General features: G+C 45.0%; 1 protein-coding gene across 1 annotated transcript in view; it reads right to left on the bottom strand.

Annotated features, from left to right (window-relative positions):
* The window catches only part of LOC121536646 (histone deacetylase 4-like), a 176,490-nt gene extending 156,733 nt beyond the window's left edge, over nt 1–19,757 (bottom strand). The window contains exon 1 of the mRNA XM_041844057.2: nt 19,546–19,757. The gene's annotated coding sequence lies outside the window, so the exon portion shown is untranslated. The remainder of the gene's footprint in view (nt 1–19,545) is intronic.
* Between the last annotated feature and the right edge of the window lie 2,087 nt (nt 19,758–21,844).

Raw genomic sequence — 21,844 nt, 5'->3', positions numbered from 1 at the left:
GATATGTTGATGAATTGATTAATTAATTGATTAATTAATTGATTAATTAATTGATTAATTAATTAATTAATTTGGGGAAGAAAGAAAAAAGGAGGGAAACATAAGCTACATAGTCTAAAAGTATTTTTGGGTTTACAAATTAATTGGTTTAAAATAATAATAATAATACAATAATTCACAATTAAGGAATATAAAAGAGTTGTTACAATGGGGAAAAGGGACATCAAAACTATGAACGTAATTACTCCTGTTGATGTAGTAGAAAAAAGTAATCCTCTAGTTAATGGTATTGCAAGGTTATCTGGAAAATGGAATAAACGTTGGCCTGACATTGAACAACCATGGCCAGTGGAAGGGACTCTTAACCCTGACGTCATCAACATAATGAAAGTGCTTGTATAATAGAGAGAGGACAAGCAGAAATGACCATAAAGATGAATCCAAAACTCCAAAAGTAAGAAGAAAACGAGATGTCTGGAAACTAAGGGTGGAGTGAGGTTCAGGAGGATGGAACTTGAAGATGATGATGATGATGATCAGAGTGATTCAGAAGAGATCATAGGTGGATATGACCCTGTGATCAGATGGAGGTTGGCCAGAGAGGAAACAAGGGGTGATGGAAGTTGGAAGAAGGATACAAGAGATTCGATCTCTGATGAAAGTGAAGATGGAGAAAGCGATGAAGATTTGGAGATTAAAGGTGCTTCATGTTCAAGAGGATTTTATCCTACAAGAAAAGAGAGCACAAGTAAGAAGATGATGCCAGTGATAATTCGAGGACAGAACCTGGAGTATAAGCCTTTGTAGAATACTGATATGTCAGATATACTTGAGAAGCTGCCTACTCTTCAAGATGGAGCATATCCTTGGATTTCAAAATTGGAAGAAATTACGGTGGGAACACAATCTGCCATAGGAGACATTAAGAGACTTTTGGCTAATCTCATTTGGATTCCAGGTGTGAAAGAAATTTGTACAGGAAAAAGGAACACAACCAGAAAGAACAGGACCAAGAAACTCTCAGAAAACTCAATCAAATACAACTGGTGGAGAACAAGAAGGAGAAGAAACAAGCTTTGGTTATGTAGAATCAGTGTGCACCAAATCAACAATCACTGCCACAGCTTCAACTGGACCAGTTCCAACCGCAATTGTACCAGCAACCACTAGCGGTACCAGTTGTTTCATATCCATAGCCAGTTTCTGGACAGACACAGAATTGGAGAGGAAGAGGACGAGAAGGCTTAGGAAGAGGAAGAGGAGGAAGATTTAAGCCATACTTCCAGCAATCTTCAGAAGTGTGTTATGACTGTGGACAGGTTGGTGACTTTGCTGTGAGTGTAATGGGCCTGGAGGAAACACCAGAGGGAATTTCAGAGGAAGATACAGGGGCCAGTCAAGATCATCTGGAGGACAGGTGAACCCTTATAGGGGCCTGGAGCAAGGATTCTAGGGGTGCCCAGAAGATCCGAAAGGGGGGGTGTCAGCTGGTAGCATCAGGACCGGAAAATGATCCAACAATTGAGGTGAAAATAAACAACCGACCATTGGAAGTGATGGCGGATAGCGGAGCTGCTTTTATCTGTGTTCGGTCTGAAGATGTTACACATCTCACTATGTCCAATCAACTAATTAGGACAATGGGATTTGAGGGAGTGAAACAGCTGATTCCTCTTACGGAACCAATTGAGCTCTGCTATGAAAATCAGAAAATTACAATACCCATACTGGTATCAGAACATACACCTAATGCATTGTTGGGAAGAGATGCATTGTGTAAGTTGAACTGTACAATAAAATGTACACCAGACGGCTGTCTGGTAGAAGTGCCAAAGAAAAAGGTTTACCAATTGTTGATGATGACAGAGATGGATTCTTCTACAGTATTCTGGATTGAAATCTCAGTGAAGATTTTTTGAAGCAGGCTAAGATATGGGAGAAATTCATTATGACAAATATGCCAGATGCGAGGCTTCGGGAATATCCATTTCATTGTACGCTCATGTATTTCAAGAATGCTGCCCAATCGAACTCAGAGGAATGGTTGAGTAATTAACCAAAGAAAGTTCAACTCAGCTCATGTTGCATAAATTTTAGGACCACAAGGAGCAGCTATGAAGATAAACACAGAAGATTATCAGTATAAAGAATTTGAGATTGAGAAGAGTGTGCCACATGTGACCTTGTTGGTTTCTGAAGGCTATGAGCAGAAGCAAATAGGAGAAATGATGACAGAAGCAGAGAAAGCTGTTTTCGTACTGATGAAAGAGAATTTGGGGATTTGGAGGAGTGAAGATCACCGATTTCTCAAAATAATGATTTCGGCTCAAGGACAAGGAGAGCCACAAGCTGTACGGATGACACATGAATCTATTTGCAGTGTGAAGATGGATTCAGACCCTATGAAAGAGGAGATGTTGCAACAAGTTCAAGAATGTTTGTGGTCTCAACACAGTACCGATATTGGACTTGTGAAATCAGCCCAATTGAGGTGAAAGTTGAACTTCGACCAGGAGCCAGACCTCCTTGGAAGAATCAGTATCCATTGAAAGATGAAGCAATCCAAGGGATTGAACCACAAATTGAAGGACTTTCGAAAGCAGGTGTTTTGAAGACAATAAAAAATCCTCAGAGTAACAATCCTTTGTTGTCTTTGGAGAAACCATGAGGGGTTGATAGTAGCGCCTCTAGACCTATTAGGTCTGATGATTTAGGAAGCACATGGGTTAGCTAATGTTGCAAGGTGGGAGGTTAGGAGAAAGATCACAAAGGAGTATGGTTTTTGGGCACCATATTTGCTTGAACAGGTTGACTATGTCATAGGCAGGTGCACAATCTGTCTGAAAAATAATGTTCGCGGGGGTGTGACTGTTATTCTTGGTTACATTCCTACACCAAGAGGTGCATAGGATGTCCAACTAAGCTAAAATATGCTCAATCGGTTGCCAAGTTCTTGTGTAAAGAAGTCATAAGCAGGTGGGGACTACCCGATCGAATATCCTCAAATTAGTGGGAAGGAGTTTTGTGGATAAATCAGTGAAATGGATTTTGAAAACATTGGGAAAAAGTCAGACTAAAAAAGTTAGGAAAACTAGAGTTGAAGTAACTCTAGGAAAATCAGCTCAGCTTCCATGTCAGTGCACGGGGGAGAACAGTGGTAAAGGGAAATGTAGAGTTCAGTGGGAAGATAGCCGTGGCAGGAGTTTAGATCTGTTAAGAGCAGTTGAATTGAGAAAGTATGTGTTGCTGAATGATAAGAGAAGACTGAAGATTGAGGGTGATTGCAGTCTCTATGTGTACAATTCCCAGCAGGGGGATCAAGGTGATTATAAATGTATTTTTTATAATCCACAGTTTGAAAGTGAGGGATTAGAGTTGGGACTGAGAGTTAATGTAGTGACACTAGTGGTGATAGATGGAAATACAAGTAAAGAGCTCCAAGCTGTAGGGAAAATAGATGAATCAACAACAATGACATCAACACTTCAGCCTAATACAACAACAGTGAGAAACAATTCAACTCTTTCAACATTGACAGATATTAAAGCTATAAATGTATCACATTTGATTACAATGGCGCCTCAGAAAATCGCTCCAACACCAATTTTAGAAGAAAAGACTGTCATTAGGGTTAGGATGGGTGGTACAGCTCATCTTCCTTGTAGATGTGAGAGAAGGAGTGGGGGTGGTGACATTCCTCCCACGTGGAGAGATAATTATGGAGAAGAAGTGTTGTTATCAGGACCAGAAGTAGAAGCTGTTTCATCTATCAAAGGAAGTATATTTTGTACAATGATATGAAGTGGAAGAGGGTTATGAGTGATTGCTCACTTATTTTGCGTAATGTTACATGGGAAGATCAGGGAGAATATATGTGTACTTATTTAGAGCCAGCGTTAAAATTGGTTCGGGTTAAGAATTATTGGTTAAAAGGCTATGTAACTCATAAGGTGACGCTTATGATGGAAGATTTAAAGTCTGTTGAAGTTTCCACAGTCACCAATGGAGTTCAGGAGCAGTATATTACAGTAGCCACTCCAACAGTAAATAATACACAGAGGATATCTGTCACTTTCCCACTGGAAATAATTAAGAGTGTTAATACATCAACTAAAGGAACTATTTTAACAGTAACTTTGAAATAAATTAATGTTACGACGGCGATAACAAATTTCAGAAAGGTGACACATACACCAACAACAACTTTTCTGAAATTTAAGGATGTAGTAAGAGTGACTCAGAAGTTTATGATACGGATGGAGAGTGCTGTGAATGGTAGTAAGGATAGTGTTGAAATAGGAGAGCAGATGGTAGTAGAGAATGATGTAGATTCATCTGAAATAGTGCAGAATACTATCCTGGAGGTAAAGGATGAGTTCTTTAATTTTGATGGAAGACAAGAAGATATATCTCATCAATACCGCTCGTTAGGTAAGAGAGAAATTAAATGGAAGGCATATGGATTTGATTCTTCTGTTTTGAAAATTAAAGATGGGATGGGCAGGTAGGAATCTATGGTTCCAGCAGTTAACTCATTCTGCAAGATCAGTGAGGCATCTTGAGGGTCCATGTCTGTTGAGAATTCAAGCAGGAAGCATATGGGGTTGAATCTTAGAGACGGTGGCTCAACCTCTATCAAGTACGTGTCAATCTTATGCTTTATCATGGCTGTTGTATCATCAACAATCATTAACAGATATAATAATGTCGTTGTCGAAGCATTTGTTTAGGCCTAGGTTTAAGTGTTCTTGCTTAAATGAATTACCCTATGTACATTTGTTAGATCGGAAGGAAAATCAGTTAACAGCGATTCCTGAAGCATTGGAGGTGAAACCCGGGAGGGCTAAAAGCTTTTTTTGGTTCAAATAAAACATATGATGGACAGGGTATGTTTATGGGAATTTTACTGTCTTCATTGATTGATGGATATTTGGAAAGAAAGCTGCCAGACAGGTTTTTCGCTCTCACACTCCATGAAGATTTGTTCATATTTCATAGAAATATATTTACACTCCATAGAAAAATTTGTTTACTCTCCATAAAATTTTGGTTTATTGCTAAAGTTACTCAATAAGAACAATTGTTATTTGTCATAATCCTATTCTTTTTGTTTTCGAGACTTAATTAGTCTCGAAGGGGGGAAACATGTAGTGTCTAAACAGTTTATGACTTTGCTGACATTTGCAAATGGTGTGTTATAGGAAGTTGACTCAGCTTGCGGAAGCATCTGGAAAGCATTACTATAGGGGCCCCCTAAAACAGAGGAGAGTCTGTTATGTGGAGGCCTGGGATTGGTCTGTGGGAGAACCACCCATATCATGTTACATATTATAAATACCATGGTTGGAACAAAGGACGGAGAGGAACAACATATTAGAGATTGGGTCAGTTGTTCTCCAGATGTCTGCAGGAGTCTGTAAATTGACGCTGAAATCTTTGATGTAATAAACTATTATAATCAAGGACAGTGTCAGCGGATTTCTTGTCATCACAGCATCTCAGCATCGTTATCTCGACACTACAATGACCAAAATGATCCCATTTACACTTTGAATAGAATAAAAGATTAGTCATATCGATGCCACATAAGCTGTTTTCTAAATGAGAAGTTGGTTTTTAGGGGCATTTGCTCTTTAAAGTGACAAACTTGACTTGTGTCTCACTGTAAAAATATGCATCTTATTGCATGTGTGTGTTCGTGCACACAAGTTTGTTTGTCTGCCACAAATATAACAACTCGGGAAAACCTGCTCAAACAATCCTAATGCAGTGTGGATACAGAGAAGGATGTAAGTTGTAAGAACTGTCGATGGTAGCGTGTATGTGTGTGTGTGTAGTAGTTGGGTGGCAGTGGCAGATGGCAAAAAGATGACACCAGAGCCTGATGGGCCGAAGGACTGGCCCGTCTGTCTCTTAGTGGAGGAGAGCGCACGCACGCATGCACACGCGTGTACATGTGCTCTCCTCCACGCACACACAAACAAACACACACCTCATAGAGGAGCTCCTAACGGTAATCTAACTGCACCTCTGTCCCTCCAATCCCTTCCTTTCCCTTTGTGAGACTTTGTAAGATATATGCCTTAGGTGATCCAAAAGGGAGATAGGGAGGGAGAGAGAGCAAGAGAGCGAGGAGAGAGAAGGTGAGAAAGGAAGAGAAAGAGACGAGGACAAGAGAGAGAGAGAGAGAGCGAGAGAGAGAGAGAGAGAGAGAAAGAATACGTGCATGCCGAGAGGGTTTTAGTTTTTTCATTAAGGCGGTGGAGTCGATTTGAACCCTGAGAGCAGGGGAGGAAGAGAGGGCCGTGAGGGGGCAGCAGGCCAACAAACACTAGGGCCCGCTGAGAGGACATCATCATCTCCACGGCAACCGGAGTAAACACAGACCAGAGACACTGTTGCCGTGCCCTCAGGATGACTCACACTAAACTCCTCTACCTCTTCTTCCTCCTCTCCTACTTACTGAAATACCAAACATGAGGCCTCCCGAAAGAGGGGGAGGGAGGGGGATAGGTATACAGAGGGAGGGAGAAGGTAGATAGGGAGAGGGAGAGAGAAAGACAAAGACAGTGAGGTGGAGAGAGTGCGAGGAAAAGAGACAGAGGGAAAGAGAGAGAGAGAGAGAGAGAGAGAGAGAGAGAGAGAGAGAGAGAGAGAGAGAGAGAGAGAGAGAGAGAGAGAGAGAGAGAGAGAGAGAGAGAGAGAGAGAGAGAGAGAGAGAGAGAGAGAGAGAGAAGGATGGAGAGAGAGAGGCATAAATGACCCCCTCCAGCTTAGGGATGAGACCCAGTGAACCAAGGAGAGGCGCATCACAACATATTTACAGCAGACAGCAGCTTTTGAATAGAAAAGCCCATATCTGTGTCTGAAAGAAACAATGCACACACTAAAATGCATGAATGCATGCACACACACACACACACACTGTTTGGACCACGCTAAGTATCTGATGGACAGAGGGGTATCACAATTCAAAATAAAATCAATGTATGTTCAGTCCCGTCCCATTTATTTCAGAAAGTTCGCTTGGGCAATCTTGTGCACTGGGAGGGCTATTTAATTAACAGAAAATGGCACCCGGAGTTTCAAATATCCCAATTCCACTCAGACAATAGTTGTACTTGTGTGTAGAGCAGTGGTAACCCTCCTGGGCACATGTCACATATACAACTCCCCACCGGAGTCTGAGGTTCAATCCCTCTGCCTCTCTTCCCACTGTTTCTCCGATTTGCCTGTCTCCACACCTCATTTCCTTACTGCCTGAATAAAGTGTCAAAACGCCTACAAATAAAATGTGTATATAAGGAGTTCTACTTGCTAGGACAAACAAGTAAGTGAAGGACAACTGTTTAGAACGCGATGGTAACCAATACAAATTTGGACAGTATGTTTTTAAGGAACAAATAAAGCTTCTCTAAGATTCTCATTACACGTAGAAGGTGGTGCATGTTGACAGTCAGCCAATCAATTGAGCGATCATCAAAAACAAAGTCAGCTTCTGACTGAGTGGACAGATCTTAATCTTGACAGGATAGATTCCAATGGCCCCCTTGAGACACCAAATAACTTAAGGTCAGGATTCAAGAAAAGGCGGAGATAGCCGTGTGTGTGTGTGCGTGTGAACGGTGGGGGGGGATGGGAAAAAGTCTAAAAATAGCCCATATAAAAAGGCAGCTAGTGGCAGGACTCTCAGCGGTCACCTTGCTCAATAAATAGTTATATTCCTGAAGCATAGGAAGGGGGGAGAGGATGGATGCATTAGCTGAATGACCATATATCCACCGTCCACCATATCTCCGGCCACACACTTACTAACAGCTAGGCTAATGGCCAACTTACCGGGGGTCAGTTCTTGCTTTTAGATGTAATACACTGTAGATGTCAACACTGATCTCTTCTCAGCACTTCAATACGGTACCAATAAAAATAACTTCTCCATTCAAGCTGACCAGTCCGTAAGTGTTGTACTGAGTACCTGTCCCGACCGCAACACACAAGATGTGCTTTTCCTTCCAGGCGAGACCACCCCACTGGGCACACAGCCGGTGTAGTTCAAATGGAGCTCCCCACTCCAACACACATTCAGACAGAGACAAACACATGTGTGGTACACCCTTCACCTGAACACTTCAGTAGCCCACACTTACACCTGCTAGACCACAGATCAGGAAGCCAAGGTGCCCCTCTCCTCTCCACCTCCCTCTCTCCCCTACCTTCCTCCCTCCCAGCCTCAACCAGTCTACTGTACAACCAACACATGGTGACCAACCTTTCTCCCGCAGTGCAAACCAGAATGGACAACCCAACCATGATGGCTGCCTGACCAATCTACACAACTCAGGTAGATTACCAGATCTGAAAGAACTGGATATGTGTAACCAATTTGGTGATAGCTCCACCCAGCCTCCCAACGGGTTTAGGGGAGATGCATATTGCTTAAACGTCACTCAGATCTCATCTGCAAACAGCAAAAGGAAAGGGGCTAGGAGTTGTTTTGGGACCAGGCCTCTCATTTTGGCCTCTCCACAGATGCACAGACACACAATTCTGTAAACCCACAGGGGTTGTGTTTGCTTTGTCAGACCCCTCTACACAACCCTCCACTAAAACCCCTTGTTTATGTTTCAGCCATGTTTACAAACTACTTAGCGGCCCCCAGAGGCATTCCTAGTCCAGATGAGACGCCACACCCAGCCTCACTAAGTCTCAAGGTTTCCATCATTGCTCTACTCTAAGATGGGAGGGAACTGTAGGCTAGTATGAGAACAACTAGAGATGGGTGTGGCGTCTCTGGTGTGTGTGAGTGAGTGAGTGAGTGAGTGAGTGAGTGAGTGAGTGCGCGTATCCCTCCACACCATCCGAACACCAATAACATACCCTGCCTTTAGAACATACAGTAAGTAGATACTCCATATGGAGTAGTGACAGCAGGCGAGTCGGCCCAAAGGAGCAAGGGGATCCCTCCGAAACACAAGAAAGGCCCCATCAAAAAGCGTAGTGGGATGGTGGGGCGTCTTTAAAGCACCCTGGAGAGGATCTGCTGAGGAGTCGAGGACACTGGATGACCTAATGGGCTATTAGGAGGGAAGGGCATTCTTTTGGTCGGGGGGCTGAGGAGAAGGTCCCTCTAGCAGGCATCCATCATCCTCTCTGGAGGGGTTAGCATTAGCATGGGCTAACGGCTCATGGCTCAAACAGAGTGGGGGAGAGAGCAAGGGGAAAGAGAGAGGATGCGGAGTGGAGGTAGAGGTGGAGAGGGGTGAGGGGAAGGGGAAGAAGGAGATGGAAGAGGAGAGGCAGAGAGGAGATAGGCAGGGGAAGAGAGTGAGAGAGATGAGGAGAGTATAATCTATTTTCAACAGTAAATCTTGGACAAGGACAATAAACCTTGCCTCCAGGCTTAGTTCTCCTGTCTACAGACTTGAGACTGTTAGAAAGAGAGAACTACACGGAGTTACCATGTCTCTCTCTCTCTGTTTCCATTTTTTTTCTATGTTGATTGCTTACTCTGTGTTCTTTTCAGAGGGTGGATTATGTTTCTTCAGAGTAGGGATGAGCATTCAACAATGTTTTACTATTCAAATAGTATCATCATGACATATTTTCAGATGTCCAGATAGTAGAAAAATAAAATAATTTGTTCATGTTCTTGACTTTCTCGACCAATCAGAATTACGCATATGCACATGGCAGAGGTAAACAGCAGACATCTGCTTTTCTCTGGTAGGTTGGCGAAAAGAGAAGTCTGGTTTTTGGCATGATAGAACTGGTTCTGTTACAAAAAGTATTTTGCATTGATCTGGTCAGGTTTTGTGGAACCTCCATTGCTATTTAGGACAGCCTGAAGGGCTAAATGTGAAGCAGTAGCTCAATGCACCGTTATAAAAACTACAATCAAAAGTTTGTTGTTTTATTAAATTAAGAATTTCAAATGTCATCCTTCTAGGTAAAAATGTCACAATGATAATTTAATTTCGACAAAGGTTTTTCGTTGTTAAAATACAAAAAGCTTTCTTCAAAAATGAACACTCACTCAAGTAATTGAATACTAATGTCCGTTCGGATATCCGGATTAACCGTGCCCATCCCTACTTCAGACAAAGAGGCGGCCACAGATGAGTGAATGAAAAGAAACAGACAACCACAGTGGTTACAAAGCACTTTGCACTGTGAAGCTAAATTTACCTCCTTTTGCAGACAATAAACGTTGTTGCTCCTTGCAGGGCTCCAGACTGCAATCATTTAGTCACATTTTGCAACCCTTTGACTTGCCTGTGAGAATTACATTTTTAAATAGGTCGCGAGATGAACATTCATTACATGGTCACCTCACTCAAAAGTTTCAAAATGTTCTATTGTTTTGGTGGCTAAAACCATGATTTGGTCAACAGTAAAGTGCATTATCCTCATTATTCCTTGAATGAAAGTGTCCGCCCAGGCCCTGGGCCTTTTTCGCTGGGGCCTGCTGCTGTGATGAGCTAGCCACTCTTTCTCCCTCTCCCCCGATGTGTGCTTCAGGAGAGAGAAAAAAAAGGCTTCTGATTGTTTAACATTTCAAAATCCAATTGCGGAAAATACACAACTTTGGAAGCAACTACTGTTGAAACTGTTGAAGAGAGGATGTTCTCAGCTTTCAGTGGGTATACTTCTATTGCAGTGGGTTTTATATTTAGTGTTAGTGATCTAGCTAATGTGTTTTGAGTTTTCACTTCCTCATGTGGTGAATTAGCCCCAAATAAATTACCCTATGATATACTGTATGTGCACATAAAGATATAGGCAAATTCACCTCTATTGAACAACAAAATTCAGAACATTCTGGATTCCTATTTTAAACAGAAAAATATTACAACAATACCCTATTGTCAACCCACAATTCATGACAATTACCGGATTATGTTGCACATAATCATGCATTCCTGCTTGGACATGTTTGATGAAAAACGTATTTATTGAACAGCCTACCATCTCAGTAGTTGATTACACTATCTAAAGCACTGTGAATTACTTTATGAGGTGATTACTTATTCTTTCTATTGCGTGACGCCGTGGAAATCATGGTCTGGAACCACCAACTGAAAAAGTTAGTGGCACCAGTGCCACCTGGGGAAAATGTTACGTTGTCAATGCAAATAGTCTGGGTAGCCATTTGATTAGCTGTTCAGGAGTCTTATGGCTTGGGGGTAGAAGCTGTTAAGAAGCCTTTTGGACCTAGACTTGGTGCTCCGGCACCGCTTGCCGTGCGGTAGCAGAGAGAACAGTCTATGACTAGGGTGGCAATTTGTAGGGTCTTCCTCTGACACCGCCTGGTATAGAGGTCCTGGATGGCAGGAAGCTTGGCCCCAGTGATGTACTGGGCCGTACGCACTACCCTCTGTAGTGCCTTGCGGTCGGAGGCCGAGCAGTTGCCATACCAGGCAGTGATGCAACCAGTCAGGATGCTCTCGATGGTGCAGCTGTAGAACTTTTTTGAGGATTTGAGGACCCATTCCAAATCTTTTCAGTCTCCTGAGGGGGAATAGGCTTTGTCGTACCCTCTTTATGATTGTCTTAGTGTGTTTGGACCATGATAGTTTGTTGGTGATGTGGACACCAAGGAACTTGAAGCTCTCAACCTGCTCCACTACAGCCCCATCGATAAGAATGGGGACGTGCTCGGCCCTCCTTTTCCTGTACTCCACAATCATCTCCTTTGTCTTCAACACATTGAGGGAGAGGTTGTTATCCTGCCATCACACGGCCAGGTCTCTGACCTCCTCCCTATAGGCTGTCTCATTGCTGTCGGTGATCAGGCCTACCACTGTTGTCGTCGGCAAACCTTTCAAAGCACTTCATGGCTACAGACGTGAGTGCTATGGGTCTGTAGTCGTTTAGGCAGGTTACCTCAGTGTTCTTGGGCACATGGAGTACGGTGGTCTGCTTGAAACATGTTGGTATTACAGACTCAGTCAGGGACAGTTTGAAAATGTCAGTGAAGACACTTGCAAATTGGTCAGCGCATGCTCAGAGTACACGTCCTGGTAATCCGTCTGGCCCTGCGGCCTTGTGAATGTTGACCTGTTTAAAGTTCTTACTCACATCGGCTACGGAGAGCTTGATCACACAGTCGTCCAGAACAGCTGATGCTCTCATGCATGCTTCAATGTTGCTTGCCTCGAAGTGAGCATAGAGGTAATTTAGCTTGTCTGGTAGGCTTACTTTATCCTATCCCAAGTATTCCTTAAAGAGGTGGGGTTTCAAATGTCTCCGGAAGGTGGTGAGTGACTCCGCTGTCCTGGCGTCGTGAGGGAGCTTGTTCCACCATTGGGGTACCAGAGCAGCGAACAGTTTTGACTGGGCTGAGCGGGAACTATGCTTCCGCAGAGGTAGGGGAGCCAGCAGGCCAGAGGTGGATGAACGCAGTGCCCTCGTTTGGGTGTAGGGACTGATCAGAGCCTGAAGGTACGGAGGTGCCGTTCCCCTCACAGCTCCGTAGGCAAGCACCATGGTCTTGTAGCAGATGCGAGCTTCAACTGGGAGCCAGTGGAGTGTGCGGAGGAGCGGGGTGACGTGAGAGAACTTGGGAAGGTTGAACACCAGATGGGCTGCAGCATTCTGGATGAGTTGTAGGGGTTTAATGGCACAGGCAGGGAGCCCAGCCAACAGCGAGTTGCAGTAATCCAGACGGGAGATGACAAGTGCCTGGATTAGGACCTGTGCCGCTTCCTGTGTAAGGCAGGGTTGTACTCTCCGAATGTTGTAGAGCATGAACCTACAGGATCGGGTCACCGCCTTGATGTTAGCGGAGAACGACAGGGTGTTGTCCAGGGTCACGCCAAGGCTCTTCGCACTCTGGGAGGAGGACACAACGGAGTTGTCAACCGTGATGGCAAGATAATGTCTAGATGCTTTTCATAGTGGAGATCAAGTTTATAAATTGCCTGGCTGGGCTGATGAGACAGTGGATTGCACAGTCAGATGGATCAAAGTAAATAGGCATTTTAACGTCATAGATTTAGCCGGTGGTAACTTGTGGAATAGACCCAGGCTGAAATGAGGTTTTAACCAATCAGCTTTCAGGATTAGACCCACCCGTTGTATAATGGGGTCTAAAGGGTGTCTTACTCTATCGTCAACCTAGACATGCAATGGCTGCCTCATATTGTGATGCAATAATTGACATGGGAATGTAGAATGTTCATTCAAATTATGTTAACTGATGTGGCTTATGCAATGGAATTAATTTTTTGTAATGTCAGTTGAGTTGAATCAACAAATCACAGCACATATTGATGGGTACACCTGCTTTTACTTCCAGTTTTGCTCCTCTCAATGGCCGCTTGTCCACCCATTATGCCATCATAGACCTGAATGTGGACGCCCGTTCTAATTCATATTTCTATGGCAGCACATGAAGTCACGAGCGGAGGAGAAAAATGTTTAAAAAAGAACCCCCCCCAAAAAAAAAGCAAATATTTTTTTTTGTTTACTATTCAAACAGTTATTACGGAGACATTTGACTGGCCAATTACCGTCATCCATGACCGCCACAGTCCTAGAGGGTACATGCCTTGTTCTGAAAGTAATTTATTGTACACGCAACTTTATGCACGGTCTAAGGGTGAACATGGTCTCTCTAACATGCTGCAAATCCTCAATGCCGCATATCAACACATGCTAAATGTACAGACTACACACACACAACATACACACACACACACAATATGGTGAGTCATGTCTGTAGGCAAGTCTTTTCCCTGGGTGAATATGCCGTTTAGCTGGTTGACACACACACCAATCACCCTCTCAGCCTGTGTTAGATGACACACGCTCTCACACACAAATGCTGAATACTACACATTCACATTCTTATGAATGTGACTCATCTTAGATGACAAGGCATGAATGATCAAAACAGAAATGCACTCAATTGTAAGGGTGTAAAGGTTCTGTTCAGTTCAGTGTGTGTGTGTCGGACTATCTAATCTACAGGCATTTCTCAGGAAAGAATCCACCATCTGGTATCCAAGCAGAGTTCTGATTAAAAAACATACCCTACTTAGCCCGAGTCATCCAGACAATTAACAGTGGGCCTGTGCTATTCAAGCACACACATTCCAAATACTCACATCCACCTGCAGTTACTAAATCACCAATACCCACATACAGCACACACTAACAAATTAAATGCTCAAATGTGAAAGGGGATACCTAGTCAGTTACACAAATTCTGAGCTCTTAGATAATGGTCCTGGTTTAGGCTGTTACTGCAATGATCAAACCCATGAGCAAACAACCTGCAGCAATGTAATTGCTGGCTGCCTGAAAGTCTTGGTTAGGGGGAGGGGGGAGAAGAGAGAGAGCTGGTAAAACAAACAGCTGGCTGTGTGGGTGCAACCCTGGTTATGCCTTCAAGTTCAGCAGCGGTTTCCCCTTTTTCAAATACTAATGTGGAATGTTGTACCATGCCATGTTGGAACAATGCTACTACCAGCTCAAACAGTCTTAGACTGTGGCTTTCTCTCCGGCCCCCATGTCTGATGGAGCAGACCAAGTGGGGGGAGGATGGGTTGGGGAGGAACTCTGTAACCCAGCAACCCACAGCCCCAGGTGCTCGGAGAAGGAGAGAGAGACTCATGCCCCCAGATCTACCAAGAATAGGTCCTCATGCTGTGCCGTGCCGTGGTGCCCAGCCAGGCGGCAGAGCACAAACAACTGCCTCCCGGGTTAAACAACACGCCTTAGCCCGGCACTCCCTGACACCAAAGGGCTTACTGGCTGTTCTTCCCCTTTTACCCCTCCATCATTCATGCCATATTGCTACCATACAAGCACTGAAGATATGGTGGGTTCTGTTGAGTATGGATGAGATGCACATGCAATTCCTATATTATCAGTAAAGAGACAGGACATGAAAAAACAAACAGTGTTCAGTAAAACAATGCAGCCTTAGCTTCACTAGAGTGTTCTATGGAGTCTCTGCACAACAGACAAGAGGATGATTGCTGAAAACCCAGTGTCTCTCCCTCTCTTCCCTCCTGCTCTCTCTCCCTCAATCTCTCCCCCTCCCTCTTTCGCCACTGGGGAACTATCAGGACTGGCTCGCTAATGAAATGCATCCACGGGAGAAGTTTAAAGCCATTCCTAGCGCCGATAGAGGCCTCGGCAAATCCCTGTGTTCCACTCAGTCTCCATTTAGAGCACAATTTTCCTGCATTGGTGTACCATGCTTGCAAAAGTTGCATTCAGATTGGACTACATTATGTATTGCTAACGGCAGTGAACATACCAGTATAAAAGATTTGGACTGTTCTGATTATTTACCCTTCTCCAGAAGTTATTATTTATATTATAAGTGTGCACTTGTTCACTCCCCCTCATGCATTTAAAATGAAGGGACTGGTGCAAGTATGGCTGGAGGGAGTTTCCACCATATTTCTTAGACCAGTCCATTTCTTTTAAATCCATGAGGGGGGATACCAGTCCACACTTTGGGAGAAGGGTAGGGAATCGGAACGTAGCCATTGATTTTACTCCAGAAGCAGGAGTCAAACAAAAACCTCTCATTACACGTCCAATCCCCTTGCTATTTGTACTCTTACAATTTGGACTCAATAAACTTGGAAAGAGGATACGACACAAACGTAAAAATGTAAACAGTGTGGCCACCTTATCAGTTTTGGAGAGCATGCCTCCAAAAATGAACATGCATCCAAAAATGATGAGGTGGCCCAGTTGCTAGATTTCACAGATTGTGATGCAATCCACTTTTCATGCGTAATCCACTTCTGAATTTAAAGCGCAATCCGCAGTTGAAACAAAACGAAGCGACTCCCCGCCCCTCTTTTGGTAAAAAGCTGAGGGATGGGGCTGGAGAAATGTAACCACTCTCAAATTCATAGACAGAGCTATGGATGCAAGGACTATGATATAGAAATTAGGCTAGTTTTGAGGCTATAATTATGTTTGTTTATATTTACTTTGTTTACAAACATTGGAGTAAAACGAGCTCATATTTTGGGGTCTGATGGGGTACGACAATTGAACTAAGCTCATACTCTTCAAGAATCAATGGGTACATTGATTTTGCAACTGCAGACTGCCCCTTTAAGGCCATAGGTCAGCTCAGGATTCAGGAGAAGACAAATAAAAGGCAATCGTGGGATTCCAGGCATAGTAACAAGGCCAAAGCGTATGAGAAGGAATCAAAACAGGCCTGCTGTCTCTACTCTTTATTTTCTGCTTCTATGTGCCAGATTAGAACAGTTGGTAGAGCATGGCGCTTGCAATGCCAGAGTTGAGAGTTCGATTCCCACGGGGGACCAGTACGCAAATGTATACACTCACTACTGTAAGTCGCTCTGGATAAAAGCGTCTGCTAAATGACTAAAATGCAAATGGAAAATGTAGGTAGGGCAGCATGTGAAAGAGAGGGTTTAGAGAGGAGAGAGACTGCCAGGCCTGAAAACAAAGACCCGCCTTTGGAGCATTCCACGCAAGCCGGAGCATTTTACAATAACCCAGCACATTGAGTAATTAGCCAAGAATTTCTTATACGTGGCGGTCTCTCTGACGTCAATACTTTATCTTCCGAGATGGTCCCTCATGTTTTTGTTTTTCTTTGCAACTTTCGTTGCGTAACACTGCTTTTGGCAGCTGCTCTGTGCATGGGTGTTATATGGGTTCAGGGCGGTTGAGGGAGCTCCCACATGGGGTGGGGTGGGGGGGGGGTGCACACTGACCTCAATCTAACTGACCATTTCATTTTGGAGGCTAGTGCGTGTGCGTAAGGTGCAAACTGTAACATGTGGGATACTGTACGTGACATATCTCCTCGGTGAAATCCATGACAAACTCCTATCCTCGGGAAACTCAACGCAAACAAACAACTCGGCACAAACACAACGGAAGTTACGGAGGCTCAAACTGTTTCCAAACATTCTGACTGTTTCGTGCCATTCACTTACATTGTAAACCCAGGGGGGTTTAAATGGATGTGCCATAACGCGTAGCTTAGATATGCAGGTTATTTGCCAGTGGAAACAGAGAAAATAAAACAAATAAGATCCATAAATTATCTGTGTGTCGGATGGCAGCACTGAGAAGCAAGTCTGGGTTTACTTTGCTCTATTGCTTTCAGGCTCTGGCGCTGATTTCATGTAAACCAGGAAGGGGGATTATCAGTAATCTCACTCACTCAGGTTTTAGGAGGAGTTTGCTGAGGATTACTTTCCCATCTGATGCCGAGTTGATTGCTGCATTATCATTATGATGATATTCCTTGTGTATAAAGGCCTATGTGTATGTGTGCTTTCCTGTTTTTTCACTGCTTGGGATGAAAAGGGGATGGCATGGCAGTGAAAGACTGTTGACATGATTAACGGCACATGTACGCACATCTAGCCGATTCGACAACAACAGGGTAACAACACTTTATTACAGTGTCACTTTGACATGGACATGACAATGTCAAAAACATTACATAAGCTGTCATCATATGAACTTGAGTACACCCGAACACTGTTTACATGCTCCTTGAGTGGTCCTTATGTAACCACTTTTCAACCCCAGTGGGTCCAAAACGTTGCTTTAGACAAGCTAATTTCACACTATGAATTTTGTGATTGAGTTTGGTTCCTATGTGCACCAACATTTTTGTTTACTCCCTGACTTCCTTCAAAACATACATATATTTAATCATATGCCATTTACTATTTAATAAGCAATGAGTCAGTGCCCTATGTTGATTCTGAATCACACGTATTCTCACTCTGTGAAGTTGCAGAAGAGTGATTGCCAGTGTGGGAATCTCTGGTTTAGGCTTGTGTGTTTGCTCTCCCTCGTCTATACGTACCCAGAGCAGGGTTGGCTGGGTTTCTGCTTGAGCCCCATGTGTAGATGCACAGATCCCATGCCATCTGATGTCAACAAGCTATTTAGACAATTTAATCCACTCTTGTGACTAGACAAAAGTCCTCCAGATCGAGATTGTCATTGGCACTGCTTAGAAAGCAGGCCACCAGAAACCAGATCAATTGGTTTAACAGTCCAATGACAATGTCAATATTGAGGACCAATTCGATACTTGTGCGTCACGGGAACTTGGCATAAAAGAGACATTTCAGGAACACAAACATGTCTAATATCTTCTGTGTGCAATGAAAAAAAGATTGGCTGAAATCCACTCTCCATCAGTAGGAAAATACTGAACCCACCCAATTCCTTAAAACCAACAATAATGTGTAAGCCTTATTACTCCTCCTAAAGCCACCTCATATCGCTGATCTCCGTAAGGAGAGGGGAATGCGGAAATGATAGAGCTGTCATGTTGAGCTCTCTGGAAAGCAGACCATAGCCACATTACTATCACGGAGTTTGTTTTAATGATAAGATTTGCTTTATGAAACAGAGCCTTTCCTCACTGGAGGAGAACTCAAAACGGTAATTAGGCAGATGTCGTTTGACAAGTGCTGGTCTTATAAACACAGGGTAGGAGACCTCTTGGATTCTCTCATATTTTAATGTTGTCTCAGGCTAGGCATTCTCGCTAAGAGGTTCACATTATGATGATGATGAGGACTCAGACGTAAGACTACAGTGCAAGGTGGTCTCAACTAGACTCTCAATAACTAGGCTCTCAATAACTAGGCTCTCAATAACTAGGCTCTCAATAACTAGGCTCTCAAGATGGTTCTCAATGAGTCTTGCCACAAAAAGCATCTCAGGGTAGGATCAGTTCCCCCCGTCCATGAAATCATATTCATTGTGATCTAAAAAACTAAAACGGATCCTAAATCCACACTCCAACTCTGAGACACATGATACATACATCCATGTGCTATATGGGAGTTTAGGGAGGGACTGCCTTCACCCCTTCAGGCTAACCTTTCCCTCTTTTCTCAAAGGGTCACGAAGCTAAAGGGAAAATGCTTTGTTCCCCCGATCACAGCCGCAGTCCAAAGAGCCATTCAACAAGGCTGCCGCAACAACATGGCATCCTGACACATCATGTGGTATTTTGAGCCATTTTGTATTTTCAAAGAGCCGTCAAAGCCGTATTAAATGCCCTGGGCCGGCACCAAAGACACACACACACACCACCCAGGCTCACACGAAACAAAAGGAACAACGTCTCGCTTCCTACATCAATTCCCTTCCTCTAATTACAATTAAAATCAACATGCTTTCTTGCGTGCTCTGGAGACTATGCTCCATAGGGCCCAGAGTAGCTTGTTTGTTTACCGCAATCCCATTGACACAAAGAGCTTGATCGTAGCAGGCGCCGATGCTTAGGCTAAGAGTTTATTTGTATTGTTTTTACCAGAGAGAGTTCAGTCCTGCTTTCCCAAGGTATGGAGAGAGAGCCTGGGAGGGACAGTGCCTTGACTGGAGGAGGTGACCTTCCTAATGAGACAACTCTGGGAGGAGGATTTGATAGTCGGATATACCAGGACAGGAGGAAGAGGGGGGACTAAAAACCAGAAACATGGACCCACATAGACACAAACACACACTCTCATAAACACCAATTGGTACACACATGCACACACACAAAATTTGTCTTACATTCCCCTCAGAGCCTACGGTTTTAGACCCGGTATGACTGCTTCCCCGCTCCCGCCGGTCACGTCAATGATTGGGAACAGTTTGAGCCTCCGTAACTTCCATTGTGTTTGTGCCGAGTTGTTTGTTTGTGTCGAGTTTCCCAAGGATAGGAGTTTGTCATGGATTTCACAGAGGAGATGTCATGTAGAGTATCCCACATGTTACAGTTTGCACCTTACGCACACGCACTAGCCTCCAAAATGAAATGGTCAGTTAGATTGAGGTCAGTGTGCCCCCCCCCACCCGCACCCCCTGTGGATGCTCCCTCCACCGCCCTGAACCCATGTAACACCCACGTACAGCAGCTGCCAAAAGCAGTGTTACGCAATGAAAGTTGCAAAGAAAACAATTATAGAGGGACAATCTCAGAAGGTACAGCATTGACGTCAGAGAGACCACTCCAAAGGCAGGTCTTTGATTTCAGGCCTGGCAATCTCTCTCCTCTCTTCAGACCCTCTCTTTCACACGCTGCCCTACCTACATTTTGCATTTGCATTTTAGTCATTTAGCAGACGCTCTTATCCAGAGCGACTTACGATAGTGAGTGCATACATTTGCGTACTGGTCCCCCTGTCACGTTCGTCTATGTCGTCTAAGTATGACCAAGGCGCAGCGTGTCCAAGAAACATGACTTTATTAATTAAACGTTGTCGAACTACAAAACAAAAGACGACTCAATGAAGTCCACGGTACACTGACCGAAACGGAACAAAAACCCAACCCACATGAGAACACAAACAGTTTAAATATGGCTCCCAATCAGAGATAACGAGCCGACAGCTGACACTCGTTACCTCCGATTGGGAGTCACACTGACACTACAAATAACTCACCCAAAAACACAACCAAACGAATACACCCTATACAACAAAACCCCACAACAAAACCCAACAAAACAAATACACCCTGGCTCAAATACAAAAGTCCCGAGCCAGAGTGTCACAGTACCCCTAAAGGTGCGACCTCCGGGCGCACCAGCATACAGTCTAGGGGAGGGTCTGGGTGGGCGTCTGTCCACGGTGGCGGTTCTGGCCCTGGTCGTGGTCCCCACCCCACCTTAGTCACCACCCGCTTCCCTAGCCTCCTCCACATGACCACCCTCCAACTTACCCCACCTGGATTTAGGGGCAGCACCGGGCTAAGAGGCAGCACCAGGATAAGGGGCAGCACCGGGCTAAGGGACAGCATCGGGCTAAGGGACAGCACCGGACTCAATGGCGGATCCTGGCTGGCTGGCTCTGGCGGATCCTGGCTGGACGGCTCTGGCGGATCCTGGCTGGACGGCTCATGGCTGGCTGAAAGATCTGGCTGCTCATGGCTGGCTGACGGATCTGGCTGCTCATGGCTGGCTGACGGATCTGGCTGCTCATGGCTGGCTGACGGATCTGGCTGCTCATGGCTGGCTGACGGATCTGGCTGCTCATGGCTGGCTGACGGATCTGGCTGCTCATGGCTGGCCGACGGATCTGGCTGCTCATGGCTGGCTGACGGATCTGGCTGCTCATGGCTGGCTGACGGATCTGGCTGCTCATGGCTGGCTGACGGATCTGGCTGCTCATGGCTGGCGGAAGGCTCTGGCTGATCCTGTCTGGCGGAAGGCTCTGGCTGATCCTGTCTGGCGGAAGGCTCTAGCGGCTCCGGTCTGGCGGACGGCTTTGAAGGCTCATGGCAGACGGGCGGCTTTGCAGGCTCAGTACAGATGGCCAGTTCAAGCGCCTTAGGGCAGACGGGCAGTTCAGGCCCCGTTGGGCAGACGGGAGACTCTGGCCGTCTGAGGCGCACCGTAGGCCTGGTGCGTGGTGCCGGAACTGGAGGTACCGGGCTGAGGACACGCATCTCAGGGCTAGTGCGGGGAGAAGCAACAGGGCATGCTGGACCCTGGGGGACGCACATAAGGCCTAGTGCGGAGAGCAGGAACAGGGCATGCTGGACCCTGGGGATGCACATAAGGCCTAGTGCGGAGAGCAGCAACAGGACGCACAGGACTCGGGGAACACACAGGAGGCTTGGTGCGTGGTGTAGGCACTGGTGGGGAAAAGGCTGGAGACACGCACCATACAGCTAGTGCGTGGAGGAGACACAGGGCTCTGCAGACGTACAGGAAGCCTAGTGCGTGGTGTAGGCACTGGTGGTACTGGGCTGGAGCGGGGAGGTGGCGCCGGAAATACCGGACCGTGCAGGCTTACTGGCCCCCTTGAGCACTGAGCCTGCCCAACCTTACCCGGGTTGATGCTCCCGGTCGCCCGACCAGTGCGGGGAG

The sequence above is a fragment of the Coregonus clupeaformis genome, chromosome 23, assembly GCF_020615455.1.
Source record: "Coregonus clupeaformis isolate EN_2021a chromosome 23, ASM2061545v1, whole genome shotgun sequence".
Classification (NCBI taxonomy): Eukaryota; Metazoa; Chordata; class Actinopteri; order Salmoniformes; family Salmonidae; genus Coregonus; species Coregonus clupeaformis.
Note: the sequence above shows the minus strand (reverse complement) of the source record. Positions and strands in the feature narration are given on the sequence as shown.